This window comes from Miscanthus floridulus, chromosome 10, assembly GCF_019320115.1.
Source record: "Miscanthus floridulus cultivar M001 chromosome 10, ASM1932011v1, whole genome shotgun sequence".
NCBI classification, from domain to species: Eukaryota; Viridiplantae; Streptophyta; class Magnoliopsida; order Poales; family Poaceae; genus Miscanthus; species Miscanthus floridulus.
In genome coordinates, this window is record NC_089589.1 from 113,983,989 (window position 1) to 114,009,947 (window position 25,959).

The 25,959-nt window shown below is 47.1% G+C and overlaps 1 long non-coding RNA gene and 1 pseudogene across 1 annotated transcript; one reads left to right on the forward strand and one right to left on the reverse strand.

The window, feature by feature from the left end:
- Positions 1-461: 461 nt before the first annotated feature.
- LOC136485971 (uncharacterized) lies at positions 462-1,150 on the forward strand. The gene is made up of 3 exons (XR_010766622.1): positions 462-566; positions 882-967; positions 1,046-1,150. It is a non-coding gene; the product is annotated as an uncharacterized lncRNA (long non-coding RNA).
- A 922-nt stretch (positions 1,151-2,072) lies between these two features.
- Positions 2,073-25,729, reverse strand: LOC136489335 (disease resistance protein Pik-1-like; annotated as a pseudogene).
- Positions 25,730-25,959: the final 230 nt, after the last annotated feature.

Genomic DNA, 25,959 nt, shown 5'->3' on the forward strand with positions numbered 1-25,959 from the left:
TGGCATGCAGCATCCCAAGCAGGAGGATGGCCAGGAGCATTGGCACAATAGTATATATGTTATACAGATGAAAGGGTAATGCACTGTTCTACTGTCCTTTGTATATAATAATGTTGTCTTTATTACCTGTCTTGCATGCAGAATTGCAGATACAGGCAAATGGCAACGGCTAAATGCCACATGGCATCAATTTTTGAAAACAGGTAACAAGCAACAGCTACCTCATGTATAATGATGCATTTCCAAGTATCATTGGATTATCACAAAACTATGTTGGTACAGTTGGAATTTGGATGATCCCTTTTATTTAGAGACTTGTTAATAGTTTTAACCCCGTACTCTGAGAAAAGTTAATAGTAGCCAAATCACCTTGAAGCCTATGACTCTTATGTTCAAGCTCCCTGAAAATGGTATTATTTCATATCCTGTGTGTGCTTTTTATATTTTGTTCACTGAATGCAGACATCACTATTTATGCAGCACTTTCTATCAAATGGACACTACAGGGCAAGACGAAAATAATATTTTGACTGCAAGAGGGTGCCATAGCTCCCCTGAGAGTCAAGGTCATCTTCATATCATTGGTTTCTATAAAGTTGCCTCTTACTAACTGAAATTCATCTTGCGCAGATTTGCCTCTTACTCATTGATGACATTGTAAGACATGGAAAAGTCATATATTTTGTCATGTTATCTATCCTTTTAGTGATTTTGTTTTCAGATTTGAAGTAATCCTTCTCAATGAATTCTTTGAAATGTAAAAAATATGTTAGAAACCTAGGATCATATTCTTCTGACTATGACCAGATTTTTTTAACTCTTTAATGGTGTGTCTCCTCCTCACACTCTTTAAATAATCCTATGTATTTTTATTATTTCAGAATTAGCAATGAAAAGCTGTGTTCCATGCAACTCTAAGGATTTACATCCCATGTCAGAAGATTCTACTAATGAGTTGCTTGAACAGGTCTTGATCTTGTATATTTTTTAAAATTTGGTTAAAATCATCCTAATTTCTACTCCATTGGCTGATACCTGAAAACAGGTGAATGGTTGGGAACTGATCACTGAAGGTGGTATTCTGAAATTACATAGAGCATGGAAGGTGAAGAACTTTGTTAAGGGACTTGAATTCTTTCAACTTGTTGCTATCGCTGAGGAAGAAGGTATTTCTTTGGCCAATAGTCAACTCTTTCACTTATATTGTACAATTAGAATCAATCCAAGAAACTGCAACTCGACGTTTTATCTGTAGAATGTAGTTGTCTAACTGCCTGTTCTCCTATGACTGTTATTTGAACAGCATAATGGACAGGAGAGCCATGAACCCTACTCTAGTAAAATTTGGGGAATTATTCTAGAATTCCTATGAAGAAAACTGAAACATTTCATGAGATACTATTCCCCTTCTCTACCTCCGGCGCCGCCCATCATGACCATCACTGTTCCACCCGCCGCCGCCATGAGGCCCGTCGAATTCGCCGTTGGAGATGACCTCGCCGTGTCCGCCATGGTCCTCGGACAACTTCACAGATCACGTGTCCACCGTCCAGGTCCGATGAACGTGAGTTGCTTACCCTGATTTCGCGTGAATGTTTGGGGGGGTCTTCACTGGAGACTTCGTCGGTGATTGTAGAGACGGAGGAGTCGGCGCTCTTGAGGACGGGCATCAACGGGAAACAGACCAGGACGGACATCGTCCCCGCCTGCAACGACGCCACATTTGGCTGGAACTCGGAGGTCAGCATCCGGTCGCTGAGGCCTCAGCCTGACTGTACATGTTATAGATACTTAGAATGCCAGATTTGGCCTCTCGTTGCTAGCAGTTTAATGCTCTAATGCAGACAACATTTACGAGTAATCTAGTATGGTACGGAGAGCAGCAGAGGTTAACACATCCTTCCGTAAGTCCCTGCTCAGACAGAAACTGCATACTGTGGTAGTTTAAGAAACTGTCAAAATAACACCAAGTTTTGCATTATTACATAATGTCAGAGTCTTACATGCAAATCCATTTGGGACTGTGAATCAAGAACGTATACACACTGTAGTACAGTAGTTCAAGAGACTGATGAAATAACCCCAAATCTGCCATTTTTGCATAAAAATTGCAAAGTCTTGCGTGCAAATCCATTTGAGACATTGAAGCAGCAACACATATGGAGAACATTCCATCCAGATCCGCGTGGAATAGTTCAACTTCTGTTGGAATTGGAAAGAAACTGATTTCCACACTGGCCTCACTGACTCCAAATAAAGTTACAAACAGCAGCGAAAATGTCACAGAGTACACACAGAGGAACCAATACGCTACTACTACATGACAGTCTTAGAAGGAAGAGAATGTGGCTACGAAGGGGGGCACACATCATCAGACATTCTGGCCTGAGATACACAGATACATGCTGTGGTCAACAGCGTTACCCGGGCGGCGAGGAGTGATGTACCATCCTGTGGTATGGATTGCCAAGCTGTAACTCTTGTTCTCTCATCTCCCTCCGGCAATTGAGTTCCCTCCAGAGATGAGACAACTGATCATTCCTGGTGCAAGAGTGTATACGGAAACTGTCAGAGTGTATATGGAAACTGTCAAGAAAATGATCTTGACCACAAGCAGAATTTCAAGTAACATAGTAGTAGTGATTACCATGTCTTGTAGAGCTAAGCCTGGCCTAATTGGATCAACTTTTAGCTCCAGTAATCTCCCATTGAATCGCTGCTGTAGCCTCCTCACCAACTGCTTGAGCATCATCTTCAGCTCCAGCATTGGTTCTGCTCGTAGTCGCAAACTCGCAATTGCATTTTGTGTCACTTCATCATCAACTTCTTGGACATCATCTTGTTCAATGCCATTGATGAAAAGGTCGATCGGCTTGCGATGTCTGGCAACTTGTTTGGTCACTGCGTCCACTGTCATCTTGATGCTGGGGCTGTTGATGTATTGTGCGTTGTAGCACAGGGAAACCTCCGTAAGCCTACCGAGGTTGCTGATACCTGAAGGAACACAGATCTGGCTCGCTGGAGTCGAACAGAACTTCAATTGGAGGTATGTCAGCCTCCACATAGCTCCTGTGCTGAAAGTGAGCCATGGCATTGGGCAGTAGATGGAAAATCTCTAAAGCTCACAGCACTACCGGAGACTGTGTAGTTACCGAGTGCCCCGACAATTACCGAGTGTCAAAAGTCAGGGCACTCGGAAAACAGTACTTACCGAGTGCCAACACTCGGAAAACATAAACACCCGGTAGTAGACCGCTTTACCGAGTCACCACACTCGGTAAATTCAGACACTCGTTAAAACTACAAGTTTACCGAAGGGACGCACTCGGTAAAAACAGCCACTCGGTATTGAGGTGACACGTCACCTAGGATACCACCCGTGCGCCAAACGGCGTCACGGCATGACATGTTTACCGAGTGTTATGAGCATACACTCGGCAAACATCACGGTAACAACAGCTCCGCCCATCAAGCGCTCATAGCAAATAAAAAAGACCGAAAATGTTTACCGAGTGTCACACTCGGTAATAATAAAGTTTTACCGAGTGTAAGTGCACAACACTCGGTAAATACTATCTGTTACCGAGTGTATTGGCGCAACACTCGGTAAAATTCAACCAAATTTCTTGTTTTTCCCTTCATTCTTTTTCCTCTATCCACATATGATATTTAGTACTCCATTCCAAAATATGGTGTTTATTTCGATTTATTTACTATATTTCACAAAATTTTCATTCTTTATGAAAATTAGGTACATATCGTGTAAATTTAATTGTAATAATTAAAATCGAACTCGATAAATCATGAGATTGGAAGAATTAACATTGAAGCATACATCTATGTTATAGAAAAATTTTCATAACATTTCGGAAGTATTTTTACATTCGTCGCTGCCGAACCGGTACATCTCCCAAAGAGACGCTAAACATTCACAATGACGAGTAGGATTTCTATTAAGAGTGAAATTCAACATTATGATTTGAACTTGGAAATTTTTAGATAGTAAATAGATGACATGAAATAGTTCATGTGAAAGTTTGGTGAATTTTAGAATTAAATTGGCATTTTTTCATTTTTGTTTTGCATGAAATAATGGATACTTTTACTGAGTGTGACCTCAAACACTCGGTAAAGGTCAGCCACGGCCCACCTGTCTGCCACAGTAGGCTGCCATGCTTCTGTTTACCGAGTGCCGTAGATCTAGGCACTCGGTAAACATGTACCAGGTCCACATGTCATTGGGCTGCGGTGCTTCTGTTTACCGAGTGCCGTAGATCTGGGCACTCGGTAAACATGTACCAGGCCCACATGTCATTGGGCTGCGGTGCTTGAGTTTACCGAGTGCCGTACATCTAGGCACTCGGTAAACAGAAGCATTCAACACTTAGCCGTTTCTCCCTCAAATCGTGCACAGACACACACACACACACACACACACCGCACACGCTCGCGCATCGCCGCCGCACCACCGCCGTCCCCCGCGCCGGCGCCTCCCCGCCATCGCCGGTGCCTCCCCGCCGTCCCCCACACTTGCGCCCGCGCCTCCCCGCGCCCGCGCCCGCGCGCTCCACGCCGTCGCCGGCGCCTCCTCCCCTCCACGCCGTCGCCAGCGCCTCCCCGCTGTCGCCGGCGCCTCCCCACCGCCGCGGCCACCTCCTCCCCTCCACCACCGCCGCCTGTCGTTCCTATTCCTCTCTCGCTCGCTCCCGTGCTGAACTGCCCATTCACACTCACCGTCCGGAAGCTTGCATCTCGCCGGCCGGCGACAGCTGTGCCACCTGCTCCCGTCCTTGCGGCTTCCCTGGCCTCGATCTGGCACTCAAGACGAAGACCACGGAAGGGAGCGCGACGACGAGCTCGACTGATTCCGCGACTTGTCCGCTGTACCTGTATGGCCAGGGCCGCCGCCTTCTCCAGGTGCGCGAAAGAAATTGAATTTTCTGCCCCTTCGATTGCTCGATGTCAGCTAGGCTTGTTTCCCTAGTTCAAAGAACGTTAGTTTGCTTCTTTGTCCTTTCCTATCCACCAGTAAGCTGGTTCGAATCAAAGTAGTGCCTTAATAAGTTCAGTCGATTGCAACACTGTGAATGAAACGAGGAGTGCTCGTGCAGATCTTGTAGTCGCCAGAGAATGAATGAAGCTCCCTTTTTTAGTTTCCAAATGTGAAGATTTTGCTAGGGATAAAGATGTTGATTCTTATGGTGTGGCCCTTTATTCCTCCCCTGGTTCATTAGTCCAAATATATACTGTTCTTGGTTTTTGGGCACGGCCAGCTTTGCAAGAATAGCACAGCGGTCTGCTGAACCTGATGAAGTGATTGATCAACTCAAATGGACGGCATTAATTCCCGGCCGGTCTGCAATTTCGGCGCCAAAATTATGTGTGTGCTGGCGCGCCTCACCTCATGATCATGCGTGCATGCATGTAAGATCGAGCTGTGTTTGATCAATGCATAGGGCTATATAAGGCAAGCATTCCATTGCCTTTCTCCATCTCATCGAGTCATCCATCTATCCATCCTCCAAACATGGCAGCGGCACTTGGGGGCCTTCTCCCCGGCGTCTGCGCCGTGCTGATGGTAATCGCCGTCGCAAGCGCTGCCTCCAGCGAGGCCTCCTCGGTGGTTGTCGGCCTCGCCAAATGCGCCGACTACACCAGGAAGAACATGAAGGCCGAGGCGGCATTCAAGGGTATATAGAGTACTAGGAGTACATGCATTTAATTATGCTATAACATTAACAGTGCATACTGAATGCTTTATGCTGATCAGTGATTCGGTCAGAAGAAGCTAGCTAGCTGCTGCTGCTACTGACTGTCTTCTGATCGATCTCCTCAAAGGAGAAGCGGCAGTTTTTACCCTTTAGTGCTGCGACACCGATAATAATTTTCATAAGCATACATGTTTATATATTGGTTGCCTTTCTGTCCAAAATATATGGAAATTATCCAATCTTTTGTTAATTTTTTTCCACATGATCTAGTCCAAGTTTCTCATGCTATCAACAAGTATGTACCTATCTCATCAACATGTATTCCACTTGCTAAATATATCACTCTTGTTGTCCAAAATCTTTGAACAATCTATTCATTAGTAACTAGGGCTTGTCATCGGTGATTTGTTTGTGGTAGTGTCATGCCATGTGACCTATAGTGCTGCAACAGAACCTAGCGCCCCTTTGTGTGCTAGCCACATGGTTGTGCTGCTAGGCGCGCGCTGGTGCTCGGGTATATGGTTGAGACACGCTACAAAACCTGCTGATGCTCTACCTCAATCTTCGATAAATCTTGCTAGTGATGTTTGTGGCTACAAAAAAATTGGTTCCATGTATTCCTCCATCTACAAGTGACATAGCGGCCTTTCAACCTTAGGTAAAATCTCATCATCCAATCTAGCAAACATCTTCTATGTGAATCGACCAAGAACATGAATGTCTCTTTATCATCTCATATGGTTTTTCTCTAGCACTACTACTCTATTGCTCTAAACTGCAATATCGTCTATATGTTAGGATGGATGACCGTCAGTGGATGTACACGGGCTATCACAAGAGGGGTCAATACACAAATGAATGGATTGAGAAGGCCAATGATTTCATGACGAAGGCATTTGCAAACGGACGGCGACATGCCTGGTGTCCCTGTAGGAAGTGTAAGAACAAGGCAATGAAAACATATGAGGAGATGACTAAAGATCTTGTCAACAATGGATTTGTAGAGAACTATACCCGGTGGACCATGCATGGTGAACGCCATCGTGCGAGAGAAGAGGTCGTGAGACAACGGATCGAGGAGTTTGATTCTGAAGCCGGGGTGGCAGAAATGTTAAATGACCATGACATGGCTTTCGATGAAGGAAGTGCAGAGCAGGAGCCAGAGCAAACTACAAAGGCATTTTACGCCATGTTGGATGCGGCACAACAACCCCTTCACGGGCGCACCAATGTTTCTAAACTAGATGCCATTGCACGTCTAATGGCTATGAAGTCCCAGTTTAGCTGGAGTAGAGAATCCTTCGATCAACTGTTGACAGTAGTTGGCACCCTACTTCCGGATGATCATGTTCTGCCAAAGAACACGTATGAGTCAAATAAAATCCTTCGTGCACTCAAGATGTCGTATGAGCAGATACATGCTTGTCCGAACGGATGCATCTTATTCAGGGGAGAACATGCTGACGATAAGTACTGTCCGAAGTGTAAGGCATCTAGGTACATTGAGTTAGAATCTGGTGATGGTCGGAAGACGCAAACAAAAGTCGGCGCAAAGATCCTGAGGTAGCTTCCTTTCATACCGAGGATCCAACGGCTTTTCATGAGCGAGGAATCCGCAAAACAGATGACGTGGCACAAAACTGGACGCCGATACACTGACAAGATGATACATCCGTCCGATGGTGAATCATGGAAAAGCTTCGATCGGAAGCATACCGACAAAGCTGACGAGGCTCGTAATGTACGCATTGCACTGGCAACTGATGGGTTCAATCCTTATGGAATGGGTTCTTCACCATACACATGTTGGCCCGTATTCGTCATCCCTCTCAACCTCCCACCTAGCGTCGCCTTTCAATGGCAAAATATTTTCTTGTCACTTATAATTCCAGGACACCCGGGGGCTAATATGAGTGTGTACATGGAGCCTTTGATAGACGATTTGGTCCGTGCATGGGACGAAGGGGTAGTGACATACGACCGATTCACAAAGACAAACTTCAGAATGCATATTTGGTACCATTATTCCATGCATGACTTCCTGGCTTATGGGTTATTTTGTGGCTGGTGTGTTCACACGAAGATTATTTCTAGTACATGTAAGATCTGTAGTACTTATGGCAATTTTATACATGTATGATACATTTACTTATTTTGCATCTCTTTTATACATGTATGATACATTTACTTATTTTGCATCTCTTTTATACATGTATGATACATTTCCTTTTGTATATGTGTACTGATAGTTTATTCCTTTTGTTGCAGGTGATTGATGGTGGGCGGTGGAATCAGGAAGATTAGGTCGGTTATGACCTTACTGGCTGGTGGCGAGGGTCCAGCCAGGGTGGAGGAGGAGGGTGTGCACAGACTGAGGGTGGAGGGCGTGCCCAGGGAGGAGGAGGAGGACGACGACGACGGCGTGCCCAGGGAGGTGGAGCCCAGGGTGGAGGAGGAGGACGGCGACGACGAGGGCATCGAGAGCCGACACCTCCTCCACAGGACGACGACGACAACGAGTTCATAGCGGCCACGGAGGAGGATGAGGAGGAGGAGACCAGGGAGGAGATAGCGGAGGCGGTGGAGGAGGCACGGAGGGAGGATGAGGCCGAGCGGACTGAGCGCGAGGAGGATGCCGACTTGCTGGCAGAGGAAAATGGGGTGCCTACGGTTTGGCTGCGAGGGTCGTCGCGCCTCCTAGACTTACCCATACAGAGACGGACAGTGATTCGACCCTCCGGAACTAAGTAAGTAATTTTTGCATGTTAACACTACTTCACAGGTTTTTAAGTTATAACAGAAACTAATATTCAATCTCAATAACTTTGTGGAGGGATTGGGAAATGGTGATCCCAGGGAGTCACTCTCGCCGAGTAAACGGGATCCTGGGTCTTCTGTGCAGGGCAAACTACCCCGGGATGGTGAGGATCGATGGTGTTGTGCAGCCCGCCATGAAGTAGTCCCACTGGCACGCCACCAGCGATCAGACTGATCGAGCTGGCAGGTGTTATAACAGCAAGGCCGACCGGGTGATGAAAGAGCTGTGGGTACGTGTTCATCGCACTATGCTGATAATAACATCACATTAATTGTATATTACTGACTGTATTTGCTTGTAGGGTTACTACACCTTGGCGGAGGGAGTACGTAGGGAGGACGTGGATGACGTGGTGAACAGAGTCTGTGTTCACCGAGTGCAGGACCTCTTCTATGAGACAAAGCTCCTATGCAGAAGAATTTACCATGCCCGCAGAGGACACAGAGTCACCAGAGCGCAGGCAGTGCACCTACCCCTGACTAAGGAGCAATACTTGACGGTAAACATGAGATTACATCGTCTGCGATTAATTGCACTGAAATTGATTTATGATTTGTCATGTGCTCGTGTACGTGCAGGTGCCTCCTGCTTGGTGTGCGGGGATGGACAACTGCTGGGAGGCCATTGTGGACAAGTGGTTGAGTGAGGAGTATGAGCAATATCACGCCGTACGCTCACGTTGCCGTGCGATGATGCAGGGTTCCTCGCACAAACAAGGCCCCACTACCCTCAAGGAATATGCAGCCAGATATGTACGCGGATTTCATTTCGTTGTTGCTATGCTAACTTCTGAATGCATAATATCTTATTGTTGTGCTTCTTCCTGCAGACGCGGTTCCACCCCGGCCAGGAGTGCGCCTCGTTCAAGGCATATGCCTTGGCACACAAGGGCAAGGCAAAGGACCCCGACCTCGTCTACAACCCGGAGGACCCGCCCGAGGCATACAGCAACCCGAGCGTGCACAGGCGCCTCAGCGAGTACACGGCGATGGCGAGAGAGATCCATGGGTCAGAATTTGATCCGAGCACCGCTGACCTCGAGGGTGACATTGTCATGAGGTTGGGACCAGCTAAGCCACACGGGCGGTACTATATGGGCAACAGCACCATAGACACGGCCAACACTCAGACACTCGCCCAGATTAGAGCCCGGAGCACGAGTTCGAGTCCGGCCATACGCCCACGCTCACAGCCCCAGGTGGTAGCACTCCAGGTTAGTTCTGTTGCATTCGTTGTCCATTCATTTTCTACTCGTTCTTTATTTGCATTCTAACTATGTGATAAATAATTGTAGGCCCAGATTGAAGCCCTGCAGGAGTCACAGCAGGCCTCACAAAGCCAGCTTCAGGCCCTCGAGCTGTCGCACCAGGCCGAGTTGGCATAGGAGAGGGCGCGAGTGCAGGCCCAGCTTGAGGCCTTCCAACAGGCGCACAAGGACTGGTACGAGTACATGGCCCGTTTTTCTCAGAGCATGGGCTAGCCTCCACCGCCTCCACCGCCACCGATGATACCGTTGGTGCCTCCACCTCCACGCGACGGCACTCCTGTGAGTCACTTAGATGCACTCTTCACTTTCGTGTCATATAGAGCTTATACCTTAGTTTGACCTACCATAGCTTAGACCTTAGAATTTGCTTTGATCCAGATAACTCACATGCGCAATCTCATTCTAGGGACCTTCTACAGCTGGATCGAACAACGATATGCAGGGTGATCAAGACCTGGACTTGACTCCGTTTCTCCGCAGGCCTTCGACCATGTGACAGGCCATCCGACCTTGTTTGATAGTTTTGTATGTTGAACTGTGGACTTGGTTGAACTTTGTGGACTTTGGACATATGTTGATGGTGTTTGTGGACTTTGCATGGTGCTTGTCGACATATGTTGGTTATTGCGAGTGGATGTGACATTTGTGGACATATATGTGATATATATTGCCTATTTGTCATGTTATTATAATTTCCTGTGATTTTGTTGCTTATTGTGACTGGATATGCACTGAAACAAACAAAAAAAATTCTGTGGACATATTTTACCGAGTGTAGCACTCGGTAAAACAGAGATTCTGTCAGTTTTACCGAGTGTAGCACTCGGTAAAACGGAGAACAGAACCAAATTGGTTTAGATTCTGTGAATTTTGCCGAGTGTGCCATTTTTTACCGAGTGCCGCGTCCCCACTCGGAAATATTTGACTACTTTTTACCGAGTGGGAACACTCGGTAAACATTATTCCTGAAGTTTATTTGCGGAATTGTTTTAATCACGAAAATGGTTATTCTTTTACCGAGTGTTAGGAGCTACACTCGGTAAACATTATTCAAAAAAATTATTTGCGGAATTGTTTTAATCACGAAATGCTAATTTATTTACCGAGTGCTGCTAGTGACACTCGGTAAACATCGCCGTTAACGGTCAGTTTGGAGGCTGACGACCGTCAAGTCATAATTGTTTACCGAGTGTCATTGTAGCACTCGGTAACTCTCTGCTCCGAGTGCACCGATATTAGACACTCGGTAAAATAACTTCACCGAGTCGTTGTTTGCCGAGTCCACTTTACCGAGTGTGACACTCGGTAAAGAGTTTGCCGAGTGTGTAGCACTATTTGCCGAGTGTTACTCACACTCGGTAAATACACAGTGTCCCGTAGTGCAGAATCCTTCATTTCCAATCACTATGGGTTGTCCAGGAATGAAGTCCAAGCCTAGTATTAGGCACTGCAATTTGGGCAAGCCTCCAAGTATCTTCAGATCATCCGTCGTTGTTTGCTTGTTACAGACGGTGATTTGCACGAAAGATAGATGCTCGAGTCCATCGATCCATGGTGGAACACTTGCGAATCTTCCCGCTGTCACCTTGAACTTCTCAAGCCACCTAGACGCACCAGACTCTTCAAGGGAGCCCAGGAACTCCATGGAGCAGCCTAGTCCACAGTGAATGGTCAAGGACTTGAGCCATTCCCACTTTACGATGGATGACAGTAACGCTTCACAGTAGTCTCTGTCAGTGGACTGGTGAAAGGACCATGTAACTGCAAGCGCCTTCAAACTGAGATCACCGAGAGCCCTGACGAAGCTTGCAGGTTGTTTGGTCAAATCAACAAGTGTCTGTAGCTGGTAGAGATGCCGTAGATCGTTCGGCACCCTTAATTTGCCATCTCGTAGGCCCTTAATTTGCTTTGGCAGCTGGCTTATCCGTGTGCCCCTTAGGTCTAGGTGCCGCAAAAAAATTAGCTCGAACACTTCAAGCGGGAGCTCTGTTATCTGCGTGTAACTTACGTCCAATGTCCTCAGAATCAGCAGCTCCTTAATCTCGTGTGGGAGCTTGCTGACTCGAGTATTCCTGACGCTTAGATATCTCAAAAAGATCATTTTGCATCTGCATACCTGCACTAGGTCCTCATCTTTGAGATTCTCCCAGCCTTCAAGATCCAGAAGCACCAAATTAACAAACTTGTCCAGAGGGATTCTGCAGACTGTCCCAGACACAGATAGCGAATGAGTCTGAGACAAATCTATGGTTTCAAGCATCGACGGGAGCAGGGGATCTGGATGGTGCAGGGCTAACCTCCGTGGCATCCTGCTGCTAGTTTGGTTGCCACACTCTGTTGTTGTTGCTGGCTTGCTGCTGCTGATTCTGCCAGTAAGTTGAGCGTAGTGGTGGTGAAAACGAAACCCATCTCTGCAGATTTGGAGGCCAGGAATTGGTGCATAAAATGATTGATTTGCCACAGGCAGGCCTCGGCTTCATCTTGCTTGTGTTTGCAGTTTGATGCTACACAGGTGATGACATTACTATCCACTAGCTTGGAAACAACCTCTCTGCTTCTAACTTACTAACTTTACTAAAATATATAACTGTAGAAGGAGTAAGGACCATCAGTAAGGAGAAAGAAGCCTTCGTCTATCCATTTCAAGATGAGACGATCCTTTTCAAACTTGTACCCATAAGGAAACATGCTCATGTAAATTAATAGTAACCTAAGTAATCATTAGGGAAGTCATTAAAAGCGGAGGATAGTGCTTGTTCTGTCAGCCAGGGGACTCGTTCCTTGCAATAAATTGCAAATCTTTGATGCTCCTCGTCCTCATCCTCTCGTTGGTGAAGCTGCTGCAGTCGTTGGTCCTTCAGCCAGTCTGCCATACCAATTATAAACAACGGTATACCTTCACATCTCCTCAATATTTCATCACAATGTAGCTTCATATCGTTTGGCAGGCAACCATCTACTGAACCAACGGCTTTTGCTATAAGCAGCGTTTCTGAATCCATTTCGCTTAGAGGCTTCATCTCATGCACAAGGCCATCATAGGAATCGGAGCAACATGCCCATGCTGTACTTGTACTGCGTGTTGTAATCAATGTTCGGCTACCATGATTATTATTAGGAAATGCGCCCTTGATTTTCTGCCAGTCTGATGCTTCCCATATATCATCGATAATGACGAAGTACCTGGCCAGCCAGCCGGGAGCATTGTGAGAAATAGATTAGCAAATATGTATATTTTCAGATTAAAGATAATCATGCCAAAGCTAGTAATTAAGTTGGTTGTTATCGGTACCTTTTATCTCGCAAGCATTCTGAAATGAGGCGGACTAGGACCTCCATTGTCTTGGCTTGTGACGGGTCAGATGACAATGCTGTTGCTGCTGGTTCTGAGACTTGGGAGAGGGTATCTTGAACAAGACGAATGTTTCTATCAGTTCCCCGTGGCACTTGTGCCATAACGTTGCATTGGAAATTGTAGCGCCCTCCACTAGTTTCATGCTGATGCCTGTGTCGGTTGCGGAGTTCCACGGCAAGAGTTGTCTTGCCTATCCCCACAGGTCCAACGATACACATGACTCTCAGGTTCATGTCCATCTTCCCCTGGTGTGCGAGCCAGTCTGCCAGTTGGGAGGAGGGTGAGCTAGTTTTCGGACATGTTATATAACCCTAAACCCTAAACCCTAAACCCCAAAATCTTCTTTGCCGGGCGATCAATGCCGACAAGAGGGAGGAGGGCATCCGCCTCGGCCAGTTGGGGTGTATGTAATAAGCCCAAGCTCTGACCTGGAGATGGTGGGATGTTCGATGATATAGTAAAGCAGTACCGTAAAGAAAGGATGCCAATATGAGAATGACTTCCTACGATGGAAGCACTGTGAAGCTCTTCGCAGCAGCGTGTGGCGAGAGGGATCAACTTCAAAGAGGAGGCGGGCAAAATGGGGAACAATGAGCAAAGATTCAAGCAGCCATATCTTCGTCTTGGCATCGTCAAAGTGCTGCGGACTCAATGTAGTCAAGAGCGCCGCAATGATGCTCAGCTCCGTCTCCATGAATACCAAGCAGCGCCGTCCACGGTCACCAGTGACGACGCGATGAGGGCCAGCAGGCCCCAGCAGCTGAGAGATCCTGGCACGAAGCGGCTGCAGCTCGTTTAATAACTCCTTGATCTTGGCCGCCGTCTCCTTCTCCTCCTTGGAATCTTGATGCGCCGTGACATCTCTGATCTCTCTCCAGCTGCTGCTCCAGATTAGGAGCGGCAGGCACCATCTCGACCTCCTCCCCCTCGGAGGCCTTAGGCGCCATGCATGCACCCTGCGAGCTGAGCAGTTAAATGAACTATTAAGGATCGATCCAATATCAGGCGGCAGAATGAATATCGATCAAGGGTTTCAATATGTACTTATAATTTCCCACTTACTTGATCCGTGATGGCCGATTGACGGACGATTTTGGCTTGCAGGCTCCGGCCTGCTATTATATTCCACCTTGCGTTCAGTAATCCTTTAATTTAAATGGTGATGAAGAACACGTCGATGATCGACAGCAGCGAAACTGCATTCTCTCTCCTACCTACACCTACATGCAACGCAAGAGTAGTGTAGAAGCGAAGATGCTAGAAAGCCGCATGTATGGAGCAAGCAAAGAGCCGTGAAGACCGTTGCTCCGTTTGATTCGGTTCCAAAACCTACGCGCACGCCACACGGCCCCCACCAATCCAGTTCCTTTCCTACGTCTGTCCATGCAGCAGGGACCACTCACATGCACTCCTTTAATTTTCGAGTACTGAAATGTTCCTAACTTGGCTCCCGACGTTATCTCTTAAACTTGAAGCTTCCAAAACTTACTAATTACATTGAGGTTCAAATCACCATAATTTGAATAATCAATCTGTCTGCTTGGCACGCTGATTGCACAATGAAATGGCCAACAAGGCCCCATATGCCGGTCACATCTCTATCTCCTCTGCCAGCATGTTGGTCCCATATGTCGGTGACATTTCATTGCACAATTAGCATATCAAGCAGGTGGATCAACTCATTTATGGTGGTTCATACCTAAGGATGAAAACAGAACGGAAATATACCGAACCGAACCGCATCGTTTTCTATATTTAATCCGATCGAATCCGTATTTTCTTTTCCGACTTTACTGTTTTCGCTTTCGCATTTCAGATGTTCGTATTTCAAATGTAAAAGTAGAAAACGGTTTAGATATTTTTTGACCGTTTTCTACTTTTCTACTTTTAATTTGAAATATTCCGAATTGAAAATTCGGTTTAAACCGAATTTGGCCAACTGCACAGGTCATACAGCCCAATTACAGGTTGTTCACCACGCAGCTGTGTTCTTTCTACTGGTGGTCAGCTGCCCTCTCTTATAGACGGCACCCAGCCTCATCTCTCTTCACCTCACGAGATGGTGCTAAATGTAAGAAAACCAGCAGCATCTACACGAAAGCCCACCTGGGCCATAGCCCATCAAGTTCATCGGTTTAACCCCCACCTGCAAAGTCAATCATTTGATAGTTTTTGCATCAGCCGAATAAATCTTTGTTACTCAAAAGAAAAATCTGAATAAATCTTTAAAATAAAATACTACATTTATTCTAAAAAGATTAATAAAATTATTCCGACTCAGTTCGAGTTCATGTTTCTATAATATGCACTTGTTAATTATTATATGCACTTGAACTTGATCATGTATGCACTTAGTCATGCACTTGGTCTACGGGTCGGTATTCCGTATTGAGTTTTCGTATATCGACCGTGTTCGACATAAATCCGCTCGAATTGGTTCGTTTTCAAAATTCTCGATAATTCATAAGTTCGCGTTCGTTTTCGTGTCCGGTTTTACCGTTTTCGCTTTCGTTTTCGTATTTCAAATGTAAAGGTAGAAAACAATTTAGGAGTTTTTCGACCGTTTCCGACCATTTTCATCCTTATTCATACCTCGCATGACATATATAATAAATAAATTTAGAGATCTGACTATGTATTATGGATGTTCGGGGACCTATATTATGTTCGTGGACCAATGGTGCATTTTACCCTCTTTTTTCTTTGCCACAGACTCCGCCATCCTCCTTGCACAATGGGAGGTATCACAAGGTAATGGATATAACACGTCCGAAAACTAACTCACTCTCTGATTCATTCTCTTTTATAAGTAGGCACTTTAGGGAGTAAAATACACTAGTGGTCCATAAACTTGTAAGGCGGTGTCATTTAGGTCTCAAACTTCTATTTTCCCAAGCTCTAGCATTAGTCCAAACGAGTTTCAGCTCGTTCCATACGCCAACATGGCTTGCTGACGACTCAGTGTTTTCATCTAACATGTTGGGTCTAGTACCCAAACTTGCACGGTGGTACCACTGTTGTCCTTGACCAGTCTTGGACAGTGGTAAGCCGATCTATCAATAGCGGAGGAAAGAGCAAAGGCGAGCAGAAGCTAGATGAAAAAAAAATCAATCCTCCTCATCTGCTTTATTCATCGGGGGCACTATTTATAGAGCCGTTCTTTTACAACTGACAGAACGTAATGCCCCCGTACCAACCCTAGCTACCAAGCATATTCCTATACTAGCAAGTGTATCATAGTCCATTTCTCCACAACCGAGTCAAAGTCAGGTTTGACCGCCGGGGAGTGGTCTCTCTCCCTCTCTCTCATCCGCCTTCACCTGATGGATCCTTTGATGCTTCGCCCGAGTTCCTACACCCGTGAATTCTGCTTGCGACCTTTGCGATGTCATAGTTTCGCACGAGACCTCCAGGATTCTCCTTGCCTTCCTTGTTCTGAGCGAAGAGGGCTTCCTCAGTGTCTTCAGAGCACGAGAGCTATGCTTTCCCTACAAAATAGATTGCTTCAACACATTCAGGAGCCTTGGTTAGCCAAGTTAGGGAAGGGCCCCCATGCGAAGGGTGTTGCCTCCAACAACCACGTAGATCCCAAACTTCCAAAATTGCATATCTTGGTCCTCAAACTTGCTAAATGGGCCACACGAGTTATGTAACTTGCATGACAATGCCATCCAGGACATTAACTTCCAGAACTGTATATTTAGGTCTCCAAACTTGCTATTCGGGCAACACAATATTAAAATTACTATTGTTTGCGATAAACCACCCGTGTGGATGTTGATTGTGCACTTGGCATGTGGCCTACATGTCATCCCTCTCTCATCTTTTTCTCCAGTCCCTCCTGTGTAGGTTCACATGTCCCCTCTCTCATTTACTTTCCTACACATGTGCCCATTTGGACAACACTCGGTGCCATTGGTTTGGTGGAAGTCGTATGTGCTTTCCTGGAGGCCGCCCACCCTAGACCCGACAGCCTACCCTATATTCTAGTTGTGTGCCCCAAGTCCCAACCATCCTCATTGTCATGTAGCCCTAGCAATAGCCAAGTTGTCATGAAGAACTGCTAGGTTTTGGGAGACAAGAAGGATTGCGAAGAGATAAAGAGGCTGATAAAGGGGAGGTGGGAGAGGTTCGGTGGTGCAAATTAGGTAAGGGTGTGAGAGAGGGAGAGGAGTGTCTATGTTCCGTGTAAGTGGGCTTAATTAGGACACAGTTTTTGCAGTTGGGACATGTGAAACCCATCTCTAAAAATTGCCTCACTATGGAACCCATCAAGGAGGCCATGCGTGAAAGGATCTAGATGGCTAGAGTGGGGCGAATAGGCTATAAAAATTTCTCCTACTAACCACAACACTTAGGCAAAGTGATTAGAATAAAAGGTGACCCTAGGAGCAAATACTTTGCCTAGCCTATCTCACAACAAAGCAAGCCTCTTAACACTACTACAAGAGCACTCAAACTAGCAGGAGGTTATCAACTAGTCCTAGTTGTGCTAAACAAGTAAAGCAACTAAACTAGCTATTTTACTCAACTAGAGCTACTACTACTACTAGAGCTACACAAGCAAACAACATGTAAGGCACAAGTGTAGGATTGCAAACCAACAAGGCAAGAGAGAGACAAAGATTTATCCCCGAGGTTCAGTTGCTTGCTAGCAACCTATGTTCTCGTTGAGGCGAGTCTCTTGATGATTCCTTCGCACGCTAAGCAAGCCTCTTATGCTTGACCCTCAATGTGGGTGCCAAAAGAAGCTAATAAATCAATAGCACTCCAACTGGCCTTGAGCATTCCACTAGTGTTGCCCTTCATGATCTCCTACGAAGTGAGCACAAAACCCCTCACAATCAAATCCATTGGAGCTCCAACACAATCTCCATGCAGTGCTCGATGGTGCCTCATTGCTCCAAGCCATCTAGGTGGCGGAAGCCATTAAGAGTAACAAGAATCCCGCAGCTCCAACGATGAACTAGTGCCACTAGATGCAAACTCTATAGATCTCTCACAATCTTACTCTAGATCATTCCTCAAGCAAGGAAGTGAGTGGGAACTGTTCTTGAGCTCCTCTAGGGTATGTGTATCGATTACAATGATCAAGAGAATCCAAATGGCCAAGCACAACACTATTTATAAGATCCCAAAAAACTAGCCGTTGACGGTGTTCGTGGGTTGCTTTTAGGGTCGCCAAAATCTCCAGTGACCATCGGAACACCCCCACCGGAGAAAGGATCATGAAGATCCTACGGTCATATTTGAATCTAAATCTAGCCATTACTCACTTGTTTCCCCGATGCCTTCGGTGGAGTAACCACTAGAGATTTTCAGTGGCCTCCTAGAGGCAAGCACCACATGTAGATGATCATTGGAAGCCAATGGTCAAAAACTCCTTACTTTGGTGCCTCTCTGGTGCCCACACCGTACTAGAGTATTCCGTTGACGGAAAGACCTTTCTGTTCCAACAACAAGAGCTCCAAGGGGTCATTGAAAAAGTTCAGTGCCCCCCATAGGAGAATGCTCTGGCCCCTTTTTGAAATTTCATGTGTTGCATAGAACACAACCACATGTCTTCCTCTTGGGCTGCTTTCTCCTGTGCTCTATAGCAGAAAGGTCTGTTTAGTTTCAATTAATCTAATTGTCAACGATCTTCCTGACCACATCCACATTATCTAACTTTGTCAAACCTATAGCATGTGCTGATTGACAATTAGATTCAATCGAAAGAATCATAGCGAAAGAATCATAGGTTTGTTTAGTTAGACAATATTTTGAACACATGAGCAGAGATGCCTATGCTAATTGATTCAAACATTTCTTTTTCATCTCAAGTAATGGGTTTTTTGGGATTCTTTAGGGGTTTCATCTCTTTGCTAGTGACTCTCTGAACACCTAAGTCTACCGCTTCAAGGTTACAAGCCATTCTAGCATTTTAGTAGGGGAAATTAGTGTCATCAAAGTGCGGAGGCCTAAGGGTATCCATCATTCCCACTTTAAATAGCATCTAGCTCAATGGAGGTTAAGCCAATGGTACAAATTGAGCCTATTAGCTCGGGTACCAATTGAAGGGGACGTTATGCTTAAGCGGGGGAATGGGTGAATTTTGCAACTTAAACTTAATTTAGCCTCTAGTTCCTACTTATCAAAATCTATGCAATAAATCTATGTGCATCTAGGTTTTGCTAATTGTTTCTATCACTACCGCAAAGAGTTATGCATCTTAGGTTCCAATCCTATTAACAGCCTAGCAAGCTAAACTAAGAATGTAAAGCACATGACCAAGGTAGAAATGTAAATATGGAAGCTTAAGTGGCAGAGAATGCAAACTCCTATTGATGACTCCTGATTTTTTTAGAGGTATCGAGAAGCTCACGCTTCCCGCTAGTCCTTTTGGAGCCCATCATAAGATCCAAGCTCTTGGTCAGGTAACTACGTGGAGCCTATGGGCCTTCCCCACATACAAATGGGTCTCAGCTAGGCCTTTTCTGGAACTGCTCCCCACCAGCTTAACTATCGTGTTCTTCGCCTAAATGCCGCGGGTCAAACGTTCCCTTTCGTACACGCTTGGTGGGCATAGCACAAATGCGGTTGGTGTGATTTCGCAAGATTACAGCCCCTATTGTACAAGTAATGGTGTGTGCAAGCACCAAGTAGTTAGAGATCTAAAAACCTCACTAAATACTAAGCCTAAACCTAGAGTAAGCGCTAATGTGACGGTCTCACTAGCCTGAGCACATCGCAAGGGACCTACACTAATCACATATGTTTTCTTTAAGCACTTTGGTGGCTAGATCAATTAGATGTGCCTTGGCCCTTCTACAACTTCCTTGAGCTCCAACCCCCTCTAAATGGCCGGTCAAGTGGGTATTTATAGCCACAAGTGAGAAACTAGTTGTTGGAAGCAAGCAATACATTCTGCACACAGTGGAAATTAAGGTCTAGTGGTATCACCAAATAAATCCGGTGCCTTCAACGTAGACTAGCCGATGGATGATCCTGCCATTGCACCCTTTTCTCTGGTATGCCTTCTCTGGCACTCACTGGATAATTTCGGTGACTTCCTTGAGCTCTCGGTTTCTTCTCTGGAAACCACCGGTGCTCCTTCTCTTCGGTGCTCTGTACCATGAAATTCTAGTGCCCTCTCTAATCCTCTTTGTACAACCTCTATCTAGCACCCTATTCTTTGGTGTCTGCATCTTTGATCATCAAAGATTTCCGATGGTTGCTTCTATGTAGGACTAATGTCTGGCACCCTTTTCTCTAGTGGCACTTAGCTGATGTAGACCGAACAATTATGGTGCTGCAGTGAGCCCTTGTTTTGCTTCATTTCTTCATGTCTTTGCATCTGGGCTTCACCCACTTGGTGTCCTGACATAATTTGTATGTCATCAAGAAAGCTTCTAATGTCTTGCTTGAGGCGTTGATCACTTTGATCTCCACGTTGCCCAAGTCCAAGCCAACCTTGCATCCAAATGAACTATTCCATGTATACTATCAAACATTGTTAGTCCAAATGGTCATGTTGTGACTCAAACACCAAAATCACTTCATGGACCATGCAAGGTGTCATTTTCCTTACAAGTGTGTCCACCCCACGTCAAAATTCAGACCCAAGAACTAAAAACATCATGTTCACACCTTAAAATTTTAGAAAAATTGACTAAAATTTATTGGAGAAGACTTGTTATTATAACTCTTCTTCTACCTAATCCTTGCCATTTTTTCTGGGCCCACTGTCAGAATACGTTTACGCATCTTCCGTATGGACCAAAACACCCCTACTGCTTCTCTCTCCCTCCACTCGCTGACCACCTTGTCCTTCGATCTCCAACCAACGCACGGCCTGAGACGGGTACCACCATGGCCACCGACGCGCAATCTCCTAGCGCCGGCGTTGCGCTATGCCAGGCACCCATGCCGCCATGCTGTCGCGCCTTGCCCACCGTAACATCCCTGAAAATCCCAAACCCAAAAATCACAACTTTCAAAAACTTTTCTTAAAATCCCTTGCTTGGTGAGTGATCATGCTAGGAAGCCACCCTAGTTGCACAAGTAGAACCTAACCATAGATGCTTGAGCATTGCATTAATCTAAACCCTGAGTTGCTTCTTATTAGATTATATGTATTGACAACAAATTAATATTAAATTAATTGCTTGTTGTGTGTGGGCCCAAGCCCTGGCTAGACCAAAAACCCCTAAAGTTGACCTAGTTGGAACCCATTTGGGTTGTATACATGCATGGAATAGAAATAGAAATAGAAATAGAAATGGAAAAATAAAAATAGAAAAGGGAAAAGAAATAAAGAAGAAATGAGAGAAAGCAACCAGCCCTAGCCGGCCCAAGCAGCCTACCCAGCCAAGCCACGTCCGCACCCATGACTACGCCCGATGGCCCAACAGCGACTGGGGACCAACTAGCGCACCCGCAACCTCAGCCCATGCTCGTGCCCATGTTGGCGTAAACCGGAGAAGGCGCCATCCCACACCGATGGCGCCTGCGCCCGCACCCATTTCCCTCTCTCCACGCCATTGACAAGCAGGCCTCGCCGACCTCACTTGTCATCCCCTTCCCCTTTCTCCCCTCTCTGCTTTTTGCCACGTCCTCCGCTGGTGTGAAGCCGAGAATAGCAAAAGCCATCCCGCCCGTTCCTGTGCCCCACCGCCTCGGGAGCACTATGGATGGACGCCACGTCAATGATCCATGCCACCATGATCTGTCCTAGCATGCATAGCCCAGCCACTAACATCACGCACCCGGCCCTGTGCCTCTGCCACCACTGTATTGCACCCTTGACCGGCTGCCACTCGAAAACGGGAGCACCGAGGCACCCCAACACTCCCACCGAGCCCTAAACCCTAGCCCCAAGGGCTTTGATCGCCCTACACGTGTCCCCTAGCCCTTCCCCATCATCCACCGCTCGCCATGGCCGAGCTCAGACTAGCTATAAGATCCCTCAACCTGACGCCCTAGCCAATCCCATCCACCCCACTGCCGCTCAGTGGGCACACTCGCACCGCGTCCAGCCGTAGAGGAGAACCAAAGAGAAAAGGAAGGAGGCACCGCTGCCTTGGAGCCGATCGTTGCCATGGAGCTGTTGCTAGAGCCGAAGAAGACGTCTTGATCATCCACGGTGGTGTAGCTGCTTGGCACGGCACGACACTACCTCGTCACTGCACCACTATCCTTGCCCCTACGAGCCCCATAGTGAGCCCCTGTCTACTTGCTCTGTTTAACCGGCGTGTATGCCATGGCCACCGTCATGTTCTCCTCACCTGGGAGGCTCAAAGGTGGAGTCTTTGGCCATCACCAAGCATCGCACATACATGCACATGCCTAACGGTCATAGCGTAATGAAGCCGAGCCTCCTAGGCTTGGGAACGCCTGCACCTACACACAGCACGCGTTGTGCTCACCGCGGCCAGACCCCACCGCGGAGGAGCCATGTTCCCACGGATCCAGGACGGTAGAGGTAGAATGGCCGCCATGCTGAGCTTTGCCTCGCCACGAGAGATGCATAGCCTAGCCATGCCAGCATGGTCGTACGCTCTGCCGCCATCGTGCCGGAGCTGTTTTGGTCGCCTCGCGCATCGTGGTGGAGCCGTTGATCTTCGTCGTGACCCCATGCACCCTGTACCATAGCTAGTTGAGCGAAAAGCCCTGCCTTGACCCTTTTCGTCATTGTCAGACGCTTCCCAGAGCTCTGCCATGCACATGGCTACGGTGCGGACTCTGCCATTCCTTTTGGTTGTCGGCGGTGAGTCGTTTTGCTCGCTTGTGACCTCAATCGAGTGAAAGGAACTACCTTGGGCTCTAGTCATGAGCGTAGCTGCTCCACCGCGACCTACCATCATCGTCAAGGCCATGGCTGACCTCACCTGAACCCTAAAACCCTACCCTTTTGGCCCTACCATGTCCGCTGGAGGCCTAGGAAGCTGTAGGAACCCGCTAGAGCCATGATTGGCACTTAGCCGTGCACCACCATAGTTGTCGTGCTGCCTCGTCGCCATGGCTGGCCATATTGACCCTAAAGGAGCCTCCTTTGGCCCCTTGTTATGTTCATCATAGTCCCTTGATGCCCTAGGAGGCCGCAGCTACCCCGTAGAGCCACCACAACGCCCAAATGCACGAGCTTGCCACCGGCGAGAGCGTGGTGGAGGAGCAGCCGAGCGCCGCTCCCTTGCTCCTTCATGCGTGCACATGGTGCACCATGCATCATACACACCTACAACCTGGTGGATTTGGTCCACCAGGAGCCAGCCTGCATGGACCTAGCCTAGTAGAAGCCCACGCCTCCACATGGACACCTTGAGCGCCTGACATGTGTAAGGGCTGGCTCGACCCAGACTGGCCCAGTCAACGTTGACCATTGACCTGGCCCCACCTGTTAGTGACCGCACGCACACCGACCAATAGGAAGTTGCCATGTGTCACCCTGTGAGCTTTTGCCTCTTTTTGTTTTCTAGAAACTGAATAAACCTTAGAAAAATCATATTAAATCCATCCGACCCTAGAAAAATATGAAACCAAATCCTAAATTTTCCTAAAAATGAGCTCTACGTGATAGGCCTATGTTTGAGTGCATTTGGATCTTTTGGTTTTCTATTGCTTCTTTGTGAACATCTATAGGAGTCACTTATCGCGACTATATGTCTTGTTTAACAGCCCTGGAGGAGCAGGACTTTGAGGAGGAGGACTGCGAGTACATGGAGGAGCTCGGAGATGACCACTCAGCAGGTGCCACGTCCCACCTAACCTCGTAGAATCCTATTAGACATGCAATCATATAGCTGCTACTGCTTTATTTTTATGCAATGATCTATGATACATTGTATGGTGGAATTGCTTGAAGCCATTACCTTGATGCAACCTTTACCCCTACACACCTGCTGTTAGGGATATATGCTCGCTTATATACTTGCGACTTGCTTCTACTATGCATTATATCTGTGATGTGATGCATGGTGAAGGATTGTTTGTGAATGGCAATAATGTGATAATAACATGGGGAGATCTTGGCGTGTGTCTTGAGTGTGTGTGGTGAGGGTCGCGTCGACCAAATAGGATTCTATGATGAGCCTTTGGGGCAAGTCTTGCCAAACAGGTGCGCCCTGAGCGCCCCATGAGAGTCGTACCTGTGGCGGGTACTGGTTAGTGGTATAGATTCTTGAGAGGAGTGTCTTCGTGGGGTAAATCCCAAGAATAGAGGTGCTATTGAAGCACGAGGCGTTAATAGCCTATGAGAAGATGTCTTGTTTGGTCATCCTAAGGACTTATATGTTTTGGGCACCGGTTCATAGGAACCATTACACACCATTCGCTTTGAATGGGTGGGAAACGGATGTGGACTAACCTGGGCGATGCCACTACTGCTAGGTTGTAGTTGACAGTTTACATAGGTGAGGCTTTTTGGACCCGATCCTCCTCAGATGCATAGTGACCTTGGCGGCCTGGCATTGCGTTTCACAGTATCAGTGTGCCGGTGGACTCCGGGGTGCCTCAGGGCTGAGTGGCAGGGTGGTATCGTTCTAGTTTAAAAAGCAGTCCGGAACTGGCCTAGGCGGGGCACTGCCGATGATGGTGATCTTGTGGATAGTGTAAACCTCTGCAGAGTTTCTGGTTGATCGATTGATACATAGTCGTTCTTTTAGGGCTATGGACCTTTCCTATGTTACTGCTTCACTTGACTAGAGAGAGGAGTCCTTCTTCCCCCTTGGGTTTGGATTGGATTTCGGCGTGGGCCGATGAGGCAAGGTACGAGAGAGAGTCATCCTTGTCGCCTAGAGAGCGAGAGTGTGGTGAGATGTGTGGATGGGATGGGATGGATGGATGGATGGATGTGTGGATGAGATGGGTTAAAACTTGTGAAATAATTAATTATGAAATATTGATGAACTACGTATAGGAAGACTACAACCACAAAATAGGTTCTTTTGCTCTACCCTTGCATTCCACTTACCACAAAGCAATGCAAAGCATAGGGTGGGAGCCATGGCCAGTACAAATCCTACCAAAAGTTAATTGGCAGGTGTTGAGTAGATGACCAAGCCGATAAATGAGAGGATTAGAGGTGTTCGTTCTTTGCTCGAGTTTGCCGATGGAGAAGACGGTTTCGCCCGCTAGATGCTCCGCCTACTCTGATGTTGTTTTGGATGATGTGACACTGATGATTCCACCAAGTGGCGATGTAATAATAAATAATTAAACCTTTCTATTGTACTTCTAAGACAGGTATTTGATGTATGAACTGTGATATAAGTTGTTATCTGATAATGTCATGGCGTCATCTCCTAGGACTATCACATTATAATTCGTATATGTGGATTTCCCTTCGTGGAAATCGTGGATCGTTACACCCACCCTTGCGCCCTCAAGTGGATCCCCGTGCCGCTGCCGCGCGCGGGCGCCATAGCCGCGAGCTCAACACCGAGCTCGTCGCCGTTGTTCACCGCTGCACCCACCACCACCACATCTGTCATGTTTCCCTCCATCTGTTGTGCTGCTATCATGCCGCGGCCGCCTATGGACGAACAGACCCTGCCACCACCTTCCCCATTTGCTTCCTCCACCAGCGCGCCCTTGGCCATCCTGCCCACCACCGGTGCACCACGAGCACCATGTCGCGGCTGCACCCGCCGCTGGCTGTCTTGGCCTGCTGGGCTAGGGCCTCTACGAGCCGGGCTGCGGCCACCCAGTAGTGTGTCCGGTCCCGCCGTTGCTCCCGCGCCTGCCCCGGTGAGCACCACCGCTGGCCAGAATCCACCTCCTCTACTCCTGCGTTGAAGTGAGAGAGAGAGCCGGAGAGGACCTCGGGGGT